The sequence below is a fragment of the Diabrotica undecimpunctata genome, chromosome 4 (genome assembly GCF_040954645.1).
Source record: "Diabrotica undecimpunctata isolate CICGRU chromosome 4, icDiaUnde3, whole genome shotgun sequence".
NCBI classification, from domain to species: domain Eukaryota; kingdom Metazoa; phylum Arthropoda; class Insecta; order Coleoptera; family Chrysomelidae; genus Diabrotica; species Diabrotica undecimpunctata.
The window spans coordinates 152,351,612-152,377,725 of record NC_092806.1 but is presented as its reverse complement, the minus strand read 5'-3'; the positions used below and the strand labels follow the sequence as shown (position 1 = coordinate 152,377,725).

The 26,114-nt window shown below is 32.3% G+C and overlaps 1 protein-coding gene across 1 annotated transcript in view; it reads left to right on the top strand.

The window, feature by feature from the left end:
• Positions 1-9,462: 9,462 nt before the first annotated feature.
• Positions 9,463-26,114, top strand: part of LOC140440230 (uncharacterized) — a 139,113-nt gene continuing 122,461 nt past the window's right edge. The window contains exon 1 of the mRNA XM_072530587.1: positions 9,463-9,633. The gene's annotated coding sequence lies outside the window, so the exon portion shown is untranslated. The remainder of the gene's footprint in view (positions 9,634-26,114) is intronic.

The following is a 26,114-nucleotide window of genomic DNA, read 5'->3' as shown; positions in this document are numbered from 1 at the left end:
AAAGAGATAAGTAAATTAAAGGTATTTCCGACAGGTACACAGGATTAGGTATTTCCAAATAAATACACAATTAATATTTTACAGAAATTATGAAGCGTAATTACCAATATTTTAATCTCATCGTAAACATCAACCCCTCGGCCGAAATTACCCCTGTCATAAATGGTACCCCTTGATTTATGCAGGTAGGCCAAGGGATTACCGGCCGAAATTACGCCCGCCGGAACTAGGTTATGGTTTTCGGAGCGAACTAGTAAGTAATTAAGATGGTTTTTTGACCTTGGGAGCGAATTAGTGTGCTCCGGGTGGATAAGCAGTTTACCATTGATCATGATTTTATTACACTATTACTATGTGACTTTATCGTATACAATTTGAACAGAATATTTTTTTTTTCAGCAGTACTCATCAAAAGCAAATTTTGATTTTAAAAAGAAAGATGTCATAAGCGTATTGATTTAAATATACTCTGTGATAAACTTGTGTTTCTTGGCATTCCAAAATCAATAGCACATTTACTATCAAATCTATACAAAGACAGAAGTGTATAGATAAGAGTAGGTCACAATATTATTGGACCCAAGATCACATCAAAAGGTATTCCACAGGGACCTGTTTTAAGTCCACTTCTTTTTAATTTGTACACATACGATTTGCACAATTTATGGTCTCCCAATATTGTTTGCTTACAATATGCTGATGATATTGTCATCTACTCACATAAGAAAACGTACAGTGAAAGCACTACTGAACTCAAACATATTATGTACAACTTGGATAATTGGACTTGGTTAAATGGATTCAATATTTCGTACCAAAAATGTGCCGTAGTATTTTTTTCAAGAAAACACCCTATTAAACATCACGCTGTAACCTTACATGGCAATGATATTCCAATTGTTTCGGAATTTAGATATCTTGGTGTCGTACTTGACAGAAAATTGCTTTGGACTCAACATATTAATTATATAATTGGTCGCTGCGAAAAAGGTATTAATTTTCTTAAAATGGTGTGTAAGAGATCGTGGGGTGCAGATCAAAACATTGCATTGAATTTTTATCGAGCCTATATAAGATCTATAATAGATTACTGTTGTGTGGTATATGGGTCAGCTAGCATAACCAATTTACGTAAACTTGATAGAATCCAATTTAAAGCTCTAAGGATTGTGTTAGGATTGATGAAAAGCACTCCAAATGAAGCCACCCTAGCTCTAGCATCTGAAAACCCACTCTCATTGCGCAGAGAATATCTGGCAAGTAAATATTTCCTAAACCAACATTATCGTGGCACTTATAATGCAAAAATAATTAATGAATTAAATACAGCTGATTTAACATCTACATACTTCATTAAAAAAAACTCTCCACCACTTGCAAGAGCAATTATACCTTGCAACGAACTGAAGTTAATAAATTCCCCTTGTAATCTTATCTGGGAATCGTTGGATATACCACATCTAACAAGTGTTCTAGCTACAAATATTATTATCCCTAAATACCAAAATAAATTTTGCTACACTACTCTTAAAGAAATCTTAAGTGGCTATTCAGATCATATTGTAATCTATACAGACGGGTCAAAATCACCAACATGTACAACCAGTGCTTACTTTGTACCAAAAATGAAGATTAAAAAATCATTTATTTTAAATAATCAATCCAGCATTTTTTCTGCTGAAGCATGTGCTATATACAAAGCCCTTGAATTGTGCTGTGAAAACCACTGGAACAAAATTGTCATATGCAGTGATTCACTGTCAGTATTACACTCCTTGCAAAACTTTAAATTCACAATAAATAGCAATATATTCGTATTAGAAATTTTTCAACAGTTACTGAAACTATCAGATCCATATGGTACTAAATTTCTATGGGTTAAGGGACACTCAGATATTGTTGGCAATACCATTGCTGATTCTATAGCTAAAAATCCATTACAGCACCCACATATGGTGATAGAAGAATTTAACACATGTGACCTACTTGCCTATATCAAACAACATATTAAATTTAAATGGGACAGACAATGGATTCAGTTTGGTGAAAGCAGGGGCACTAATTTATACAAATTACAACCAACAGTAGATGTAAAACAATTTTACAAAGATGTCACACTAAGCAGAAACACAGTCTCAACTGTCTTAAGATTAAAAGTAAATCATGGATGTTTTCCGAAACATCTACACAAAATAGGAGTTCTCTCAACAGACCGATGTGAGTGTGGAACTAGTATAGCTGATTTAAATCACATATTCTTCAACTGCCCACTACATCGTAATACAAGTACGTGGCTGCTAAAAGAATTGATAAAAGAGGGTTTAAGTACACCATTAAACGTAAATCTTCTATTAAGTGAAGACAATATAAAAATCTTTAAACTAATTATGATATTTCTTGTAAAAATTAAATTAAAGGTATGAGTATAAAATTGATCGTATGCGTGAATATTTCCTTTGTATGTTTACCATATATGTTGCCCACCTACCTAACCGTGGTTTATGTCTTGTTTGTTACAATAAAGCCGCTCTGATGAATCCCTGAGCGTGAAAAGTGTCCTCCTTGTACAATCCTGTATGAATGAATACTAATATCTATATGTAATTACGTGGCTAAAGCCATTAAAAAAAAATGTCATAAGCGAAACAAGTGAATTAATTATAAAAAATAAAATGTTTTTTTTGTCAATTTGCTAAGAAAAAAAATATATTTATGGAAATCTAAATATTTTTCCTCGACTTATATCGATATCGAAAGCGGAGAGGGAGTGGTGAGTACGAACCTTAGAAATCTTTAATATTAAGACAACTATTTTTATTACAAGCCTTATAAATTTTGATTTATCCCTGCAAATTGTATAAACTCTTTTGATTAATCTGATAAATGGCACGGAACAATGATCAATTCCTATTAATATCTAGGGAATTCAGTTCATTTGCATTGAAATTGTAATACTTCAATAACAGTCTTGGACCGTAACGTTTTGTGCGAATGAACATAATCGTATATCATATTTTCCTGTTTACATTTATATCTTGTTGTTCGTTCGTTTGTAAATGCGGTTTAAATTTGAATATAACTAGTCCAAATAATTTGACATTCTAGTCTCTAGTAGTGTTGTAGACTTAACTGAAATAAATAAAAATTAGAGGAATGTAAAAACAAAAACCAAATATTGTTTTAAATATTTTAAAATATGATTTTGAACTGATGAATAAATAAAATGTAGGCAATAAATCGAATCTATACTGCGAATGTCCTTTAGTGTCGACAAAAATTACATAAGCCACCTGGGGAAGTTGTAAGACAAAATATGGGACAAAATATATCGTCCATTATCCTGTATTTTGTCTCTACGGACTCTACAAGTATATAGCCTGCAAGAATGTAGCTTATAGTATTTGTTTGTTACTGCCATATTGTGTTCTTAGCAAAAATCAAAGAGTCTATCCCTCCATTCACTGCTGTCTCCCAGGTCATATTTCTCTACAAAATAGATCTAGACTCTTTAACAATTTTGGCAATAAAATTGCCCATTGTATTGTAACCTTATACACGTCACATGGTTGATATTTTTATTTAAATAATTATTTTACTTCAATTTCTTTTGATTTTATTTAGTTGTTAACATTAGGTTTTATATTACTATTTTGATTCTAAAAATAGTTGGCGCTCAACTATTGCCTACTATATATCCCATATAAATCCTAATCAATTCTAAAATGAAATGAAAAAGACAGTAAAGATTCCATTTCACGTAGAAATCGTCTATGTATCTGTTTATACGTATTTCGCTTTAATAAAGCTCATCAGAACAGTTATTTATAGGCGTTCTCAACGTGAAAAATAGATCTTTTCTGTCTTTGGGAAGCAACGATAAAATGGCTTCGAAACGGACGCAATAGCGACATCTGATATTAAATCCGTAAAATAGTTTCGAAACACAATTCAGATAACTGCTTTAATCTGAGCCTTCTATAAATTGCAAGGCATAGCCAGACGTTGATAAAGATTTTAATAGAGACATGGGGAATCTAAAATTTGCATTCCACGACATGTCTCCTCAACTAAGCAGAAATCGTTAGCGAATTGGTTTCTTGTACTCATACAGAGTAGATCCGAATAAAATGAAGACATGTCGTGGAATGCAAATTTTAGATTCCACATGTCTCTATTAACATCTTTATCAACGTCTGGCTATGCCTTGCAATTTATAGAAGGCTCAGATTAAAGCAGTTATCTGAATTGTGTTTCGAAACTATTTTACGGATTTAATATCAGATGTCGCTATTGCGTCCGTTTCGAAGCCATTTTATCGTTGCTTCCCAAAGACAGAAAAGATTAATTTTCACGTTGAGAACGCCTATGAATAACTGTTCTGATGAGCTTTATTAAAGCAAAATACGTATAAACAGATACATAGAAGATTTGTACGTGAAATGGAATCTTTACTGTCTTTTTCATTTTATTCGGATCTACTCTGTATGAGTACAAAAAACCAATTCGCTAACGATTTCTGCTTAGTTGAGGAGACATGTCCTGGAATGCAAATTTTAGATTCCCCATATCTCTATTAACATCTTTATCAACGTCTGGCTATGCCTTGCAATTTATAGAAGGCTCAGATTAAAGCAGTTATCTGAATTGTGTTTCGAAACTATTTTACGGATTTACCTTCAATTCTAATTTACTCTTATTTTTATTCTTCACTACATTCTTATCTATTTCATATATAAAATGTTTGTGATCTCAATTCGTTAAAAACTTTATCTGCCAGTTGACAATTTTTTACTTCCGTCACGTCTGTTTTAGTTCAGTGCCATTTATTTGACCTAATTTATATTTTTCTTGGCCCCCTTGTTCGAGAGGGACCTTCCCTAAACCACATAGTCGATCATAGGGATTAATATACTGCAGTAGCATGGCCCCTGCTATGAAAAACCCAAAACCCTCCTGACGTTATCATCCATTACACATTTAGCCACATTTTAAACAGTATCTGAAGCCAACAACCGCACTAACTGCATTCTACAACCATCCAGTTAACTATATTCAACAAAGACAAGCTGTCCAACAAGATACAGCCAACAATATGCCATAAGTATTATTTCCACATTTTTTTAAAGCTGTAGACAGGATTTGTTATTTCTTTATTATAATGATTAGTTAATACCACTTTTTTTTGTTCAATCATACTCATTTTTTAAATTTTCAATAAGGATTGTAGCATTTTCATTTTACCCCGTATATAATAAAACACTGAAAAAGGTTGTTAATCCTTTTGTGTTTCTGAAATTGGTAATGTAAATATTTTCGAGTCTGTTTACAATAAACAAATTTCTCTTTCGATTGATCTATTCATGATCATTCCGTCTATTAGATATTTATGCAGGAAATCAACAACAATCTTTCAGCTAATGCAAATGATTCGAATGAATTACATATGTCAGTCGGATTCTTCTTTTTAGGGTGCCTGTCTATTCCGAACGTTTTCGGTTACTTGGGCTAGGATGACTTTGTTGGTTGCTATACGGAATAGCTGTGTTGAGGTCTTTCTATACCATGCTCTCACGTTAGCAAGCCAGGATATTCTTCTTTATCCTGGGGCCCTTTTTCTTCCAATTTTACCTTGCAAAATGCATTGGAGTAGTTCATATTTGCCTTAATTTCTCATTATATGTCACAAAAACTGCAGCTTATGGCCCTTCAAGATGTTAACCAAATCCGCGGTTGTGTTCATCCTCCACAGTACTTCTTCATTGGTGACTTTGTCTGTCCATTGTCTCTTTAGCCACACATATATTTTCTTTTATTTTGCTTCAACCACTAGGGTTAATAGCAAAAGAAAAATACAAAAAGTGATAAAGACATACATAGGCATATACAAAATATTAATTACGTAATAATGTATACAATATATATTTTAAATATTGATGTATTGTATTAAATTTTATTAAAAAAGTTTATAGATTTCCAGAATTCTATCAAGTCAGCTACGTATTTAGATTCTCCTAGAAGTTCTTTTAGCGTTTTTGGAATGTAGTGATATAGTCTTTCAACTGAGTATATTGGACAGTCAATCAAAATGTGCTTCACTGTCACTTTACATTCACAAACACAACAGACTGGTTCCTCTTCTCCCTCCAACAAGTATTCATGTGTTGTAGAAGTGTGTCCTAATTTGAGACGTGTTATTAGGACTTGATGTTGTCCCTTTGAAGGCCAAAAGTTCCATGGAGGGACGGAAGATTGTATTTCTATCAATTTTTTTTATCAACATATATTTTGTTTTTATCTTTTTCGTGCAATGTTTCTCTTATTCGATTTCTCATGGCACTCATTTTCTTGCAATTTAGATGATTTAAATGATATATTTGAGCAGGGTCTTAGAATTTTGCAAGCTTCGTTAGCAACATTAGTAATCTGTTCCATTAAAAATATATACATATCGTTGGTATCGATCCAGTTTGGTGGTGTGGAAGGTGAGTCTATCTATCTATCTATCTAATTAGCCTTCTTCGGTCCATCTTTGGACATAGGCCTCCCCAATCCTTTTTCTACTTCGTTTATATTTCCATCTCCAACTTATAAGAATTTTGTTCCATCGGTCTTCTTTTTGTCTTATATTGTGTCCGGCAAATCTCCATTTCAATTTTGCAACTTCTTGTCTAAAATCCTCACTTTTGTTTTCTCTCTTATCCACTAGTTTCTCTTTTTATCCATTAGTCTTATGTGTAACATTTGTCTTTCGATTGCTCTTTGGGTTTTTATGATTTTGTCAATGTTTGCTTTTATAAATGTCCACGTTTGGGAACCATTAGTGGGAACAGGGAGTACGCATTGATTGTATACTTAAGATGCTGTGGATATCTTTTGCTTTTAAGAATGTAGCTTAGTTTGCCAAATGCCACCCATGCCAGTCTAACTCGTCTTTTTATCTCTGCTGTTTGGTTTTCTTTGTTAAGTTTTATAGTTTGACCCAGATATATATGTATAATCCTGAACTTGTTCTATTTCATCTTGTTCGATCCTCATTGTGATGTCTTCATCTGTATTTGTTATGATTTTGGTCTTGCTGTAATTCATATTAAGGCCTATCTTTTCAGCTTCTATGTCCAGTTCTTTCATCATTTCAAATAATTCTTTTTTTTTATCGGTTATCAATGCGATGTCATCAGCGTGCCTTAGATGGTTCAAGCGTTGTCCACAAATTTTTATACCTTTTTCTTCCCATTCTAATCTTTTAAAAATATCTTCCAGAGCCTGATTGAAAAGTTTCAGTGATATTGTGTCTCACCCTGTCTCACACCTCTATTTATTTGTATTGATTTTGTTCCTTTATACGCTTTAATTGTTGTTTTGGCTTCCTTATATATATATATATATATATATATATATATATATATATATATATATATATATATATATATATATTGGCTATTAGTTCCGTATATCTATGGTCAATTCTGCTGTTAATCAAAGAACTTTTCACTGCCCAATGTTCGACACTGTCGAAAGCCTTTTCGAAATCTATGAACGCTATATATAGAGGAATGTGGTATTCATTTGCTCGTTCTATAAGTATTTTCATACTTAGTAAATGGTCATTTGTGCTGAATCCCTTTCTAAAACCAGCTTGTTCTTTCGACTGGTATCCGTCGAATTTTGTCGTCAATCTATTGGTTAAAATTTTTGTTAGGAATTTATACATTACATTACATTGAGACAACATAGACAACATACTTACAACAACGATGATTACATTAGGAAAAGAAATAGCAAAAAAGGATCTAAAAAAGAACAACTATACATCAACAGAAACAAAGAAGCTTATGGATAAAAGAAGGAAGCTGAACGAAGACGGCAAAAGGAAATCTATAGAATATATAGAAACCAATAAAACAATAAGCAGAATGATAAAAGAAAAAAGAAAAAAGTGAAGTGAGTCTTGTTCTTTTCTCTTCATAAGAGAAAAGAACAAGAAATAAAAATAGAAGAAGTAATGCAGAACAACAAAAATATGAAATGCTTAAGACCGAAATTAGGTAAGTGTGAAATAAACAAAATAAAAGATGCAAACGGAGTAGAAACAAACATTAAAGATGACACATAAATATTTTATATTTATAATCCACTATTTCTACTCAGAATTATATAAAACAAAAAAAGGAACCACAAGAAGAAATTAAAAACCAACTTAAGGCTAAAATAAAAAATGTCAACTCAGAGCTACAGCCAGAAATAAGCAAATCAGAAATAAAGAAGTCATTGGAAGAAATAAAAAACAACAAATCGCCTGGAAAAGAAGGAATAACTGCAGAGATGCTGAAATATGGAGGAAAATTAATAATTAATACTCTACATTCCGTTCTTAACAAGATATTAAAAGAAAAAAGAATCCCAAACAACTGGAAGAAATCGGTAACCATTATCCTACACCAGAAAGGGGATAAAGCAGATATAAGAGCTACCGTCCTATAACACTCCTCAATGTAATTTATCAATGAGTTCTCTATTTTAGTTATATATGCAGACTAATTTGCGTTATTCGTAGACCATTTAGATAATAGGGGTGTCATTGCATCATTACGATAATGGTAATTAAGCGTAATATTGATTAGATAATTATCTGATCCATATTATACCCTTACTGACAGACCAACCAAGTGTAAAATATACTTTAGCTGAAACAATTCTAAAATCTACCGCAGATTTAGCCTGGCCAGGAGAGGATATCCTTATGGCAGATTCATCGTTTATAACAATTAAGTTTAAAAAATTATCTAAAGGTTCCACTAAAATTCTGCCATCATGTGAGCATACCGGCAATCCGCATATGCCATGATGGGCATTAAAATTGTCTCCCATTACACAGTCATATTACATTTGACTAAATAAATTTATGTAGTCTTACGATTTTACTCTAACATCGGAGGGTTGATATTATTTTTAGGAAGTTATGATCCTATTTTTTCGAAAATTTTTCTTTCACATCGATAACAAATTTATCAAAAAAGTCATCAAACATATTAGTGGTTATTATATTGCTTTATATAAAGTATAAAGTTTGAACGTAACTTATCCTGGATACAATCTCATTTAGGTGGAATAGCAGAGATATCAAATTTTAGCTACTTTAGTTTTAACAATTTATTTTACTAGTTTATAATCTTTTTTGGGTTTTAGAAGAGCTTCCAAATATGAAAAACAATTACTAATGACCAAAATTTTATTTAAAATAGCTGTACCAAAAGTACCTGTTAAATTATATATAAATATAGAAGAAAAAGCAAGGGTGACTACAAAGTATCCAGGCGATAAATAAAAAAGAAGAAAAAATTTTTGTAGTAATTTTGTCATATCTAGCTCCTATTCCCTTTTAGATTAATGCTAAGTCTACAATATTACCACCCAATTTATCAAACATGTCAAAAACTAACCAACCAGATAGTTAAGTCAAACCTATCTAGTACGTGTCACCGAATCAAAATTTTAGTAAATATTGTGTCATGTGTTATTAATGGTTATTTTATTTTTATATACTTGATATTTCCTTTTATGAAATGGTAGTGAAACACAATTTAAAATAAGGTGAATTTGATATTGTGCAAGTACGTGGTGTAATAATATAAGGTAAAAATTATTTTTATTTGTCCCTTTAAATATCCCATATGGCTAAGATCAATTTCGTCAGGGATTATAAAAGATTAATTTTATCCCTAATTTCTGAGAGTTTAAACAATAATTCACCTGATCGCAGTTACGATTACACCTGCGTGATTTTCATGCGCAATCCACTTATAAGTCATCACTCAATATACTTGTGTCATCTGTATATCTCATATTATTTATCAGTGTTCCAATCATTTTTACACTATATTTCAAGTTGTGCAAAGCACCTTTAAAGTTTCTATCTTATTATAAATTAAACAATATTAAAAACATCACACAACCCTGCCTGACTTCTTTTAGAATCTTACATTCTGCTGTTGACTTTCCATTAATACAAATGGTTGCTGTTTAATGTCAAAATAATTTATTAATGATCAGTCTTTTGATAATCAATCAAAATAGCAGAGACATCTCTACGATGATCTCGACATTTCTATTAGAATATTATCTATCTGATTTTGTTATCGCCTGGTCCCTTTTATGTATAAATCCTTCTTTAGTGTATTTGGTATTATTATATCTTATTCTTGACAAAATATTAACCTTATCTAATTTTCGCGTTAAAATCACCAAGGACGTGCATACCTTCATTGTCTTTTATGCGTTTAAGTATTTGTTTTAACTGACTTTAAAATTGATCTACTTTGTTGTCGTATTTTTTTCTGCAGGATGGGCGTATCATTATCATCAATTAGCCAATCGCGTCTTCTGCTGGACATAGGCCTTCCTCAGTTCTTTCCAGTGTTCTCTATACTGGGCCGCTTGTAGCCAGTTTCCCGATACACGTTTTATATCATCGCTCCATCTAACCGGTGGTCGTCATCGGCGTCTTTTATAGTTTTTGGGCCTTCATTCCATAATACGTCTTGTCCACCATCCATCTTGTGTTCTAGCTGCCCTAGCCAGTTCCACTTAAGCGTCGTGGTTCTTTCAATGACGTCTTGAACTCCAGATCTTTGCCTGATTTGTTGGTTTGTTGTGTGGTCTTGAAGGCTCACGTTCAGCATTGCACGTTCCTGAGGAGGGGGTGTATACCTGAACAATATTATATTTACATTAAATTTATTGCTATTTAAGTATTTGAATTAATAGTATTTTGTTACTTCGTCACCATAAGTGGCTCGACAATATTATATATTGTGGATCTTGGCCTTCTCACAAAGAAGTTGCTACTCCTGTCGATTCCTGGCAACTTCCATCCATCTCCTAACCCTTAGAATCAGTAGGTCTTCTTCCACATTATCAATCCGTGTCCCTCTGCTCGTCCTCTACTTCTTGTTCCCTTTGGTTTTGAAAATGTTAATCTTTTCGTGTATTTGTGATCTGACATCCTAGCAGTGTACCCAGCCCATCTGAACCTCTGTACTTTAACAAATTTCTTAATATCTGGATCGGTGTATAACTGATATACTTCAAAGTTGTATCGTTAATGCCATAACCCATTTTCATTTACGGCTTCAAATTATTTAATTGTCTGATTGTCTTTTCTAGGGCAATATTAAAGAGGAGATACGCCAGCGCGTCTGCCTGTCTTAGACCATTATTAATGTCAAAGAACGTAGCGTTTTTTCCTTTAATTCTAACGCATGAACTTATGTTTTGCATTATTAGTTGGGTAAACGTAACCAACATAGGTGGGATCCCAAAGTCTACCATTGCATTATATAATTAGTTCTTTTCACGCTGTCATAGGCTGCTTTGAAGTTGACGAAGACATGGTGTGTATCTATATCATATTTTAGTGACTTTTCTAGAATCTGCCTATGTGCTTGAATTTAATGTTTAGTTAACTTTCCAGCAGTAAATCCGCATTGATATTGACTAACAATATCCTTTGTAAAATGTTTAGTCTTTTAAACAATACATTGCCGAAGATTTTATACGCAGATGCTACATAGTAGTGCTTTATTAATTCTTACACTCCAATTGATCACCCTTTTTATGCAATGGATATATTATTGCCTTTAGCCACTCTTCTGGTACCAATTCATCCTGCCACATAAGTACTATTAGTTTATGGACTGCTGCAAAAAGTTGATCACCACCTTTTTAATACATTTTAGAACAGATTTAATCTATTTCTGGGGCTTTATTGTCTTTGAGTTTTAGAATGGCATTTGATACTTCTTCTCTTTTTAGGTTTTTACTGTGTAGTTGACGTTGTAGATTTTGTTAATGGTCTATGTTGTAACCTTCTTCAATATCGTTTATATTTAGATGTTCGCTGAAATGTTGTGCACATCTATTAAAAACTGAGTTTTTATCATGTAGAATTTCACTGTTAGTATCTTTACAAGTTTTTAATCGTGATTTAAATTCTCGACGGCTATTATTTAAGGATTTGTAGTATTTCCTCGTTTCATTTGTATCGAATAAACTTTGTATTTCATTGAGTGTTCTTTTCGTATTCTCCCTTCTTACGTTGGATACTTTTTTCCTCCCTTTTAAGACGTCTATATTTATTTTTCTATGTTTACAACCTGCGTCGATTATTTTGTTTTAATATGCTGCTTTCTTTCTATTTGTGGACATTTCGGACTCATGATCAAACCAATGATTTCTTTTTTCTGACTTGCTTTTGCCCAATATTTCAACCGAGTTCTGTAACACAATGTCTCGTATATTCATTAACCATAGTTGGTTAATGTCTTCTTCTTCTTTTCAGTTTCTGTCCTTATTTAATCTTCTATTTGCTGTCTGTATACATTTGCAATGTCGGGATGTTTTAGTTTAATAATGTCAATTTTTTTCTCTCCTTTTTCCGATCTCTTTTTTTAAATTGGATATTCTCTCTTTAAATCGTGTTTTAACTAAATAGTGATCACTATCTATGTTTGCTCTTCTAAAAGACCTAACATCTAATAAGTTAGAGCAGTGTCTTGCATCGATGATTATATGATCTAATTGGTTAATCGTTTTATTATCAGGAGATTTCCAAATTCCCTTATGTATATGTTTATGGGGAAATCGTGTCCCAGCTATTACAACGTTCCTAGACATCGTAAAGTTTATGATTCTGAGACCGTATTCATTAGAGTCTACGTGTCACTTACAACTGTAAAAAATTTTGAAGTTATTTTTTAAACTGCGGTGTTATAAATATACCAACTACATTTGTTGGTAAATTTATGAAAACGCAGTGACGTACATCGAAGATGTGTGTCGATTTCCTGCCTCCTAGAATATTACAGTGTGCCTTCCCCCTCTTTATTTAGTTCACCTATGCCAATAAAATTAATTAAATCGAATTGGACATACTAGATAAATTTTTTCTTTCACATTTTTAATTGTCTTGATTAATTCTTCCTCCGTTGGGATATCCTCGTTCTCTTTCGTTTTCTGTGCCTCCATCTGTATTTCTTAAGCATCCATATCATATCTTATGTTAAGTCGCTTTTTTAAGTCTATTTGCATATCTTTTTAATAGCTGATTCTTATCGCCAATGATCTTCCACCTAGGCGATTGATAATCTAGGTTTCATTTCGTTTTTATCTTGACTAACTTCTCTATAAAATTTACGCGATTTCATTTTGTTGTTTGACTTTTCTAGTTCTACGGTTGATGTTTTGTCTTCTGTTTACCAGTTACACTATTTTGCCGGTTCTTGATGGTGTAACTAAAATTCGAAACTAAAATTGTTCCTCCACCAAAATTTTAACTGAAATATGAAACCATTTTCATAAACTGTAAACGTTGTAGGTAAAAGTAACACAATTAACAAATATTTTCATAGAGTTTAATATTTAAGTGGTCCTCTATTTTTACTAAAATTATAGTTAAAACGTTTTAATGTTTAAATGTTTCCATCACCACGAGCTATATCGTACTAATTTTGGTTAAAAAAACGAATATAATATAGAAATGATTTTATTTACTCTAGTTTTTATGTTATACAATAGGTTCGTATGTTAATTTTACAGATTGAGAGATAAAACACAAATATTTTTATGTCCTGAGTTGATTTGAGTTGTCTTTAATGTGATCCGTGTTCCAAGAGTTTTAACTAAGAGCTTACTTTGATCCAATGTATCAGCTTCGTTTTGTTGCCGTCTTTAAAGGCATAGCTTATATCTTGTGAGTGAGTTCCGTACAAACCAGAAGTAATCTGCAGGCATCTCCGTTTTAATGACCTTGTTACCTTTTTTAGATTACTAAAAGTCTTTAGAATAGAATTTATCTTCATACTTGTAACTTAAAGCTTTAAAATAAGAGAGGAACTTAAAAATGGGTAGAAACAAAGTGAATTTTAAGAGAAAAGTTACAAAGCTTTTAAAATGTGATCAGTAATATTTGCACCAAATTATGATAGTTATAACCGGTTTTATTACCTAAAAATCCACTAATGTCTTCCTTGAAAACTTCTCAAGTTTCCTTTTCTTTGCTCTTTAAAGCTAGGTCAATTAGTAGATCCTTTATAAGTTGATTAATTGAGTCACTTAGATGCACAATGGCCCAAATGTAAAATTGATGTTTTGATATATCGGCAAAGAATTGAGCTACCAATGAAACAAACATTCCTGGAACCTTATACATTATATGAGTCGAATGAGCAAAAGATTAACAAAAAAAAATATTTTCTTATACAAAAAAGTCAGTTGGCTAGTATGTCAAATATTAAGCTTGTACGAAAAAACATAAAACTTTCACTTGGGTCACTTATTCATCTGTTTCCGATCGAATATCATTATCTATTGAATTCACGTTTTTCTTCAGGTTTGTGTAGAATTCATGATAGACCGGCGGAATATAAGGAAGAAGACTGTGAAGGTCTTTATATTTTAGTTGCTTTATGGGTCTTTTAACAGGATAGAGAATGTCCAAGTAGAAGCCTTCTCTTTTTATCAAAGGCGTCTGTTCTTTTTTTGAGACGTCAACACAAATAAATAATACACTTTCATTATTAGAATGTGTAAAATAAATTTTGAAGGGCTCTTCTACTTTAAGCATTAGCCACTGTGTTTTAAGCCATTCTTCTTTCATATCTTGCTTTCTTTATTTTCTGGTTTGTAAGTAACTTCAGTTATTCAGTGCACTTAAAATTTTCAGAATTCATTTTTTTTTTATTTTAAATTAAAGTGTCTCGGCAACTATGGGCCATTGACACTGGTACAAGTTTATTAAAATATGCTTATGTTTACATACATATACAATCTGTTTATATACAAGCTAGGATACATTAACAACATCTTAATATAGTTACACTAAGTAGTAAAGGTGACAGTCTTTTAGGAAACGAATTATGGCACTGTACATATTTGTAGAACCAAGTAGATCACTTAAATTATTTTGAAAGTTGTAGTAGTCTCTTTGAGGTTTGTAGTGGACGCATTCTAGTATATATGTGCTAGTATATATGTGCTGGACTGTTAAGGACTCATTACAATGTTCACAGCGAGGATGGTTTTTAGACGACATCAGATATCCATGAGTAAGACGAGTGTGACCTATTCTGAGCCTTCTGATAATAATATTGTCTTTTCTGCCCATTTGTGGCATGGTGATGGAGGTAACAGTTGGTTGAATTGTGCGTAGTTTAGTATTTTGCACATTCCAGTGTGTTTGTCAAGTGCTTAGTACGTTGTTCTTGATACTGGAATTTAGGTCTTGGTGAAGTTGTATGTTTTCCATATTTTCTAAGGAGCAGGCCAGTTTTGCTGCATGATCAACGTTCTCATTTCCATTGATACCAACATGGGATGGTATCCAGATGATAGTTACTGAAACACCATTCTTTGACCGCTCTTGGCAGATACTGTGGATGCACTGTACAATGGGATGTATGGAGTATATATTTCTGATTGAGTCAATGGCGGAGAGAGAATCGGTGCATATTGCTAATGATTTCTCATTAGCAATGGGCGAGTCTAATGCCTTGAGTATTCCATACAGTTCGGCTGTGTGTATACTGCATCTGGGAGAAAGCCGATATGATGCTACTGTTGTATTTGAGGTACTGACAGCACAACCGACTGCCTGTTTTTCTTTGGAGGCATCTGTGTAGAGAATTTTGTCATAACGCTGTGTCTGTATAAGTTCCTTAAATGCTTGGACCAAGAGAGTTCTGGCCGTTTCTTCTTTTTTGTATTGGTTCAAGCTGGTAAGGACAGTAGGTAGCTTTTTGGTCCACGGGGGAATTCTGGACGTAGTAAACGGAGTTGTGAGTTTTAGAGCTGTGTCTTTTAGCAAACTTTTTGAAATTTGTGATAGAGAATGTGCTCGAGGGTGACTATTATCTGGGACAAGAATTCATTTTAAAAACCTGAATTATATATAAACTTTTATTTTCTTTTTAACCTTGTTTCAATTTTAAAATACATAGATATAAATAAACATTAAAAAATATGAAATTTATTGAATGAACTAATATTTAATATTTTTCTTCTATCTTCCTAATCACTAGTTTCTTAAAAAATTAAAGAATTTAGGACGCAGCTTACAGATAATTTATTTTTAAGTGATACAGCTACGACAAGATATTATACGATAAAATTTACTTTAATCTAGCTCTTGCTGTACCTCGCAGTGAACGAGTATGTTAATATTCGGCTTATTGGTTACAGTATAACCATCACAGCGTATGTATATAAAACGAATAGAGTAAGTATTCCCTCGCTTATATTTTTATACTGTAATGGAAAATTTAAAATAATATTTTCACAACTTTTGATGGCTCGGGTAAAACTACCATTACGATAGTAGATAAATATTTTCTTTGACAAATGGCTAATATTGTTGCTTAATGTTTAAACCCACAGTCTATTCAAGATAAAGATGCACTGAGAATAAACAGAATCACGGTAAGACACGTAAAAAGCCATAGGCGTACGGTTTTTCTTTCCTATTAAATTATAAAAACTTAGAAGAAATGCTACTTGTTTTAGAAAGACTGGCTTTCAGTTTGTTACAAGAGCAATAATTAGTGAACGTTGTTATTAGTTAATAATATTTGTATTTTATTCTTGTTGTGTTCTGTTAAGTAAGTATAGTGTTTTTATAGATTAATGTCCATTTAATTATTTTTAAATATTGACTGATTCAATTAATAATAAGTATAGAAAAAAAACAAATGCGTCCAACAAAGATACTGCTGACGATGTTGCTGAAATAACTGTCAGTCCTTCAAGAAAACCAACACAAAAATGCCTTTTCGATGTCAACAAGAAAAAAATTATTTTTAATACTTATACATGTGAAATAAAAGAAATATATTCTAGCAATAGATGAGTCGGTAATAAAAGTTGCACAGAAGTTTGCAGATAAAGTTTTTATATAATACTCAGAGAATATAAAAATACTCACACATTTTTAGACCCAAAAGCTAATCTGAATCGCAACACAATAATCGATTTAGTAGACAGAGCTGATCATAATTCCATAAGACAAAAGGTGCATGCATTTTATTTAGAAACGAGATTCGTACGGTAGACAAAGTTTTAAGAGATGTTAATGAGGATAACGTTCTGCCTAATTTTAAAAGAACAACATTTTATAAACTTCTTAAGACATTATTTAATTTTAAGTATCAAAAACGAGAAAGGCAGAGTATGTTGTCTGAAGAAGATGAAAATATTTTGTAAAGGAGAGAGTATTTAAAGAAAATTAAATCTTAACAAAATAATGGTCGTAAGATTTATTACCTGGATGAGACTTAGGTTAATGCTGGACATACGAAATCTAAAGTATGGGTCGATAAGTTTATTGATTCTTCAAAGCAAGCCTTTTTGAGTGATTTTCCAACTGGAATAAAAAATTTAGCAGCTACGTTTAGAGATTCAAATTAAATCACTGTTAATTAACGTAGTAAATTATTAGTGAAAATATTAATTAACACTTTATATTTTTGTTTTATTTATTAGTCAGATATGTAGAATGTTTTTATTTTTGACGAATGATTTTTTCTGACCTTTTAGTAAGTTTTTGCTTTGAAACTTCGTTTTCCTTAAAAGGCGAATTGAGTGCTATTAAGAGCTCAATTAACGATTGGCAACCCAGTTTTAAGCAAAAGCTCTTAGAAATTACATTTAATTTTAAGATATTTTTTACAGAGGTTAATTTTATTAATTCAATATATTACAATACCGAATTTACATTACTACATATATAGCTGAAAAATCGCATTCTAACATTTATTGATTAGATTTCATCTTTCTTATTCTTATGATCATAAAATGTAAATTTACTATAAAACGACAAACTATAACACTCGTATAATCAATAACACGTTTTATCAATAACACAAACTTATCGCATAAAATATATTCACAAAATGCAACACATGCACTACCCTCAGAAACGCCAATGTAAATGAACGATTGTTGATGGGCACTTGCTCGGCAAAAACTAGTTTTACGGCTTTCTGTGGGTCGGAATTGAAACGGAGTTCCGTCGCTAATTCCAAAGTTGCCAAACGATTAAAAAATAATGTTTTAAAATATCGATTTTTATTTTATAAACTTAAATATGTAACGAAGCGGAATATATAAATAAAATTTATTTAATTACAATTTTGTGTTTAATTTTTACTATTGAAAAAATCATGTTTTTTGGTATTTTTATGACGGTAATAATCGCTGCGTGGAATAATACAGGTTTTGTATGACCATAATTACTACTTGTGAACAAGAATTGGCTACACTGTACGACAACTCCTGCTCAATTTTTTTATAAAGAAGCACAAATAAATATACTACTTATATATTGTGTAATTTTTGATGAGAAAACGCAAATTGCAACTGAGAAAACAGATAATTTATGAGGCCCGCTGTGTACATTTAAATTTGAGGATATTCAGCGTTTAAACGATGAATCAGTCTCCCAAATAGTGAAATTATAGCATAGTACATCTTTCTTTTTGTATATAGTTTAGTTCTGTACGTTTAAAAGTTATACTATAACAATATCGACGGTATTTTTCTGATTTTTAAGTTCAGATTTCCATATATATGTGAAGGGTGCAAGGAATAAAGGCGCAATGTCACTATTAGTACATTTTTCAGAAAACTACATTTTCTATTTTTTTATTTTGTAAAATTTAACTTGTATGATCCTAAACTCCTTTTTTTTTAACAGGTTGCTAAACAATTTAGTAAAATATGTTATATAACCGTATAAGTGTTAACTATATTAATTTAATAAAAAATATTTTAAATTAATAATGAAGAAAATGTTACTGCTAGCGCTCAAAAATAAGTTAAACAAGGCCTTTATTATCTTTTATTACGATTAAAAAACAATATAGTTACTTAAGAAGAATACTTATTTACTGATGTGGTAAAGATTTAAAGTACTGCTGAGCTTCTTTGGAACAAAATGCACTAAGAGATGCTACATTTTTAAATTTTTCTTTAGAAAGAGTAAGCAGCTGCTGATGAGATGCTAAAGGTAAATGGAGTGTCATTGGTATTTTTGCCCTTTGGAATTACTGTATTTGAAACGAAATTTCCATAGTACGTTGGACGATAAAAAATCAAATGGGGAGATTTTTTTTCAATTTTCAAAACTTTTATAGGTCTTGTTTGAAATAGACGTTTTTTAAAGAATTTGTTATCAAAACTCAGTCCAGGATTTCAGCATATTTTGGTCAACTTCAATCACATCAAAAGCAAACGGTTTTTTTCTTGAATTCCGGAAAACTTCAGCCCATTCCTCTGGCAATTCAACTCTTGATTTTTTATTTATAATCCCCATATTTTTATCTGTTTCCATGTATGAATGCCCTCTCATTGAGAAAATCGTATGTATGGTCTTAAGTCTCTTCTCTATGTGAACAAGATGATACAGAAATTTTGCAACTATATAGTTTATATAGTTTTTATTTTGGCCCCCACAAGAATCTGCGAATATAAATAACTCTTCAACCGAAGAATCAAGGAAATTATGGATGAATTGGTGAAGGAGAGAGGACACGTCGTCTGCGTCTTTTTTCCCTATTGTCTGTTGTGTAAACTATCTGTCTTGTATGTGTAAACATATGTTAAGTCATGTAATTTTTCTGGTTTGGTCAAATCTTTTCTTGACCTCCGTTGTTTGACCCGTCACATTGCGGTTTTTATAGTGCTTCGTAGTAGTTTTTATTCATTTCTTTCACTTTTAAAGTAAAATTTTTTCTCGTTGTTATAAATGAATGCTACCACATATAAACATTTAGCTACTATTTTAACGCCACCATTTTAATATGTTGACCATGGTTACCAAGAGAATGGTGTGTTTGTTTTACACCTTATCATTCTTCACTCACCATTCGTAAGTTCTTTTTCCATGTTTTATATTGTTGCCTACCACCATTGTATTCTTTTAGATTGAACTGATGAAGCTTGTAAATATAATAAGCGAAACGTCTTCAAATATAGGAATGGAACTGTGATTTCCTTTTATTACTTCTTCTTGGACCGATATCCTCGTGACCAAAAGATTTAGTTCTTTTGGAACTTACTCATTGAATAATTTTGACGGCCGTACTCCTGTATATATATATATATATATATATATATATATATATATATATATATATATATATATATATATATATACATATATATATATATATATATATATATATATATATATATATATATATATATATATATATATGCTGAGTATCTCTTCTGTATCACATATACAGTAATCGTTTGCCGATCTGTCTACTTCTAACCTTCGTAATTAACAAAGGAGTTATTACACCGGATCCTCGTTCCTATTTCATATGATGTTGACTGGCACTTAGAGCAATGAAGTTTACCGCGTATAGGATTGCCAATAATTAAATATTAAATTAGTGGGAGTCTCGCTACATCCCCCATTCGAATACTAATTAATACTGCATGCAATCCTGATGAGGGATTAGAATCTTTCAACCCAATCAAGGCATTAAATCTGTGTTACTTAATTCATACAATTAATTGCTTGCCACAGAAATTTGGATTAAATTAGTGGAAGTGTATAATAATATACAGAAAGTGAGTAGTCGTTTAAATCTGCTACTTGTTGAATTGCGTTTATATTTATATTATAATTTTGTTATTTAACCCTAGAACCACAAGGTGAAATTAATGGAACGATTTTCACAAGGTGGAGTCACCGGCGATCCGAAAATATTTTTCAAAATAAAAGACATTTAAATGTTTTTTTAAGTTATTTGTCAAAAAATTTACTAAATTAGTTGATTTCTAATCAGAAAAGGTATCGTTAAATAACAATAAGCAAAACTAATAAACAGAGTGAGTCAAAATATAAAAGTACTTATATTTGACAAATACTTTTTAAGATGTCGAAAGTAAATTAAAAAACAAGTTAAGAATTGAATAGTTTATTTTTATATTATTTACAATCTCCACGAATAATAAATTGGTGTTCTGGAAACATATTTTTTTCACAATAAACACAAATATGACGGCCTTTTCTACCGTTACTTCTACTATTTCCACTCTAAGGATTTACAGTGGGTATTTTGTCTGGATATTGCAAATAATCACAAATAGATTCGCTTAAATTTTTTGGAAGCCGTATATTATTCATTCTTTAACAATACTAGTAATCCTAAGATTTCCTACTTGGCGAAACTAAATCCAAATCTTTACCACTGTGCTTTCTAAAACTTGCAAAGCAGGCAGATTGATGACTTAGTCGGCAAAGCAATCAACAATATTTATTCACACGTGCCGTTCATTGCGGTAAAAAATCGTAGTAATTCCGTTTCTGGTACTCCAAACGGAGTAAAGAACTAAAACATAATGTCGGTATTAGATTTTTATTTCGATGCAGGGCACCCGCAAGCCGCTTATATGTATTTCAACATCTTTAAGTCTCATCAGAACGACATATGCAGTTGCTCTTATACATATGCTCTAACCACATATATAGAGCAACTTCATATGCCGTTATTATGAGATCTAAAGAGGTTGAAATACGTATAAGCGGCTTGCGGGTACCCTGCATCGAAATAAGAATCTAATCCCGTCATTATGTTTTTGTTATTCATTATTTGTTGCATATAATCTTGCACTAATGCATCAGCTAAGGACCTCAAGAATTTCGAACGGGAAATTTTTTTCATCAGAATGTTTCAGTCTGTATAAAACCATTGTGTTTACTCGTCCTTTGTATATCATTCCATAAAAAACTCTCAGTGGCCATCTTCTTGTTTTCCCGGCAACGGTTTTTGCGTGACACAGTTGATCGAAGTATCGACGCCTCCCTTAGTGCTGTTGTAGAATAGAATTATTTCTGGTTTTTTGATAACTACATTAACGAGTGCATACAAATGATTAATAGAACGCATTTGTTTCATTTTGGAACATGTGATACTAGTTCTGGAGCTATTTTTTTGTGGAATTTTAAAGTAATTAATATTCAAATGGGAATAAGCCACAATTAAAGTTTAAAGTAAGTTTATTGACGTTTCAATTTCCACTTCGGGAATCGATCTCAAAATACAAACATTAGTAAATGTGATACTTGTGTTAACTTTTACGTAAATGCAAATGCCGAGGAAGGAATTTCTGATCGCTTCGTTTCCAAATATTGTGTAGGTATTTCTCTTTTATTTTTTTCCAAGCGTTCCAACCATTGTTAAACTCTTTTGTAATAAGTTTTCGGCTAATTCACATGACTAAAACCAGTTATCCATGGTGATATTGCGATTGCTACCCTGAATTTTCTCAGTTAGCTTTAAAACATACTGGGTATGAGTTGAACCTTTCTGCGGATCTCGCTGCTTTTTACCAATATATAGTACATATATTGGTAAAGAGCAACATAAAGCTTGTTTTTAAACCATACTTATCAGGCTTGCTGGGAATGTACATTTTAAAAGGACACCTACCTCTAAAGCCCAGCAGTTGCTCGTCTATTGTTAGATACTTCTTCTTCTTCTTCTTCGCGCGACTAGGATTACTCCTGTTTGTCTGCCTCTTATTCTGTTTCAGTCGTTGTTGACTCTACATTATCTTTCCACCTTTTTGGCGGCCTTCCAAAGGTTCTTCTGCTATACGGCTTGTTGTTTTTACAGATGTTCGCTATTCTATCTGGTCCCATTCGGTTTACATATTCGTTCCAGTTTTTTTTTTCTTGTTTTTATCCACCTGTTAATATTTTGAATTTTGCATTGTTTTTGATGCTTGCCTTGTGGTTCTTATATCCCTGTCACTAGTGATCTCTACTCCTAGGTAATTGAATTTCATTAATTGTTCTACAATTTTGCCGTCTATTTCTAGTTTGAATCTACGCGGCTCTTTACTGATCGCTATACATTTAGTCTTTTCTACTGATATTCTCATATTAAGTTTGTTTGCTGTGATATTGAAGGTGTGGATCTGCCTTTGTAGGTTATCTTCGTTATCAGCAATTAGTACTGCATCATCGGCATAGCATAGTATCGTGATTTTGTGCGCTCCCATGTGGTATCCGTGTCGTTTTCTTACTTCGTGAATTATTTATTTCATCACTATATTGAATAACAATGGGCTGAGAGAGTCTCCTTGGTGGATTCCTCCTTTTAGTTCTATGCATTCTGTTTCCCCTGTTGGCATTATAACTCTGGTCTTGTTGCTCTTGTTAATTTTATTAATTGTCCTTATTATCTGATGGTCTATTTGTTCAGCTTGTAATAAATTTAAGATGTCATTTCGCTTCACCCTGTCAAAAGCACTTTTTAAATCTACAAAGTACATGTATGCTGGTTTTCCATATTCAATAGACTTCTCTATTATTTGTCTGATAATAAAAATTGCGTCTATTGTGCTGCGGTTCTTTCGGAAGCCTTGTTGTTCATCTGCCATGTTCGCTTTTTCCTCGATTTTATCTTTTATGACTGCCGTTAACAATTTTAATGTACTATTCATCAGACTAATGCCTCTATAATTTTCAGGATTTCTCGAGTCTCCCTTTTTAAGTATCAGTAGCATGAGACTTTCGTTTCATTCCGCTGGTACTACTCCGGTATTTATTATATCGACGAATAATTTTAGGAGCCATTTGCGTAGTGTTGTTCCACCATATTTTAGTAGTTCATTGTTTATCTTATCAGGACCAGGTGCTTTTCTGTTTTTTAATTTTTTTATTCGTTCTTCTAGCTCTTCTTCTGATATTAGTACTCTATCGTGAGTTTCGTTAATGGTTATTTCTCTGTTCTCTTCTTCTCCTTTTCCATATAATTTCGTGAAATGCTTAGTCCATTGTTCCTCCGCAATTTTATCTATGCGCATAAATTCATTCATTTCTTTTTTTTTTGTCTCATCATCTTCCACACCTTTTTCTGGTATCCATAGAGGTCGTATTCCATATCTTTGGTAAATTTCTCCCAGTGTTCTTTTTTGATGTTATCTATTTCTTGGTTTACTCTCTTCCTGATTCTCACGTAGTCTTCTCGTGCCTCCGGTGTCTTCACTCCTCTGTATGTTAGGAAAGCTTGTTTCTTTTCATTTGCTAGTGCTTTTACCTTTTCGTCGTACCATGGTGTTTTGTATTTCCGTTTATTTCTGTTCACTTTTCTTTTACCTAAAGCTTCTTCCGCTGCTTGTAGGATACATTTATTAATAATTTCCAGGTTTCTTTTATATTCTTTTTAGTCTCTAGGTTATGGCTGTTTAGCTTTTCTGTTAGTCTGTTTCTATACAAGTTTTGTGTCACTTCTTCTTCTAAGCTTTCTATGTTTAACTTTTCTTCTACTTTTGTATTTCGCTTGTCTTGTGTGGTGATTGCTATATTTATTTTTCCTAGTACCAGGCCATGGTCGGATCCTACCTTGGCGGAAGATAGAGTGCGCACATCTATTATATTCTTGGGGTGTATTTGTCTGTTTGTTATAATGTAGTCAATCATAGAGTTACGTCCTTTTGTATCTGACCAGGTGATCTTATGTTGTATTGGTTGTATTGGGTGGTCAAAGTATGTGTAAATTCGGAGGTTATTCATTAAACAAAGTTCTAGAAGTCTTTTTCCGTTGTCGTTGAGCGTTTCTTTGTTAAATCTTTGTGTAACTCCAGCCACAGGTATGTTGCCTACTCTGGCGTTTAGGTCGCCGAGAATTATTGTTTTACTACCGGCTATTGTGGTGTCCAGTAGATCTTAGAGCTGTTCATAAAAAGCATCTTTGTCTTCCTTGTTTTTGCTGTTATCCGGTGCATATACGGGGATAATATTAAGTTAAGTTAAGTTAGATACTCTGACGGAGTATAATTGTTTTGACAACGTTAAATAAATATATCCCATATTAATTTTTCTGATAGGTGCAGCCTTACGTTCTGCGCGATTGGTTTTATCGTCGAAGCGTAAACACATTAAAAGAAATTCAAAACAGTTTTTGGACATAGTGCATCTAAATATGGGAACACCAAATTTTTCAGACCACGTATCTATTACTGAAAGATGGGCATCTTTTAAAACTTCAGCAAAATATAATAAGCCAAAAAGTGCTAACAACTCACTTTTGTTCGTTTCCTGATTATAGTATTGTTCTACGGTAAATTTTGTTTTGATAATTTTTATTTCTTTATTTGTGTTATTCAAAATTATTTCTATTAGCGAGTCAGGAAAAAACAATTCTATTACGTTGGTTTTATGTGTAGATTCCCTATTTGGACCGGGAAAATAAAGAACAATTTTTTTTTTGATGTTCTGGTTCTGTTACTAATTATAGGTTGTGTAAACTAAATATCATAATAAATTAAAACAAGAAAATTGGAATATCTCGGACATATTACACGTGGAGAGAAATACACCTTGCTCCAACTGATTATCCAGGGAAAGATCCAAGGAAAGAGAAGCATAGTGAGGCGTAGAATGTCATGGCTCCGCAACCTGAGAGAGTGGTACGGATGTACATCAAATGAACTTTTCAGAGCAGCCGTCTCAAAAGTTCGAATAGCTATGATGATTGCCGACCTCTGCCGCGGAGATGGCACTTGAAGAAGAAGAAGAAACTAAATATAATTATTTCGACCTAATAATTTGGGGCAGTTGTTTGCTTCTAAATCTTGGTCTATGTCGTTTTGATACAAATCAACATCAAACTCTTGTTGCAATTCTGTCAAATCAAATATATTTTTTGAAAATGGTCGTCCGGTAATACATAATCTTCATTTTCCCTTTCACCTAAAGAACATTTTTCTTTACCACTGGAATCATCCTCATAAAGGGCTTTTCACAATTATTCTTGCGTAAGAGGACGTTTATTTGGATCCATAGAGGTGCTGTAATTTAAAAAAACTTATTAGACGCTATAAATATTAATAATTAGAAATAACTTACCGTTAAAAACTTGTTACGTAAACCACAAGGTGGGGTCTAAAATCGGAAATGCGCTGCAAACACGATTAAATATGAAGGTACATAAAACACACATCCCCAGTTACAAGTCATATGAAATACTAAAGGTAGATGGGCGGCCAACTTACAGGTTCATCAGAATCGCGCGCATGTCAAAAAAATTAGTGCGGTGGGGTCG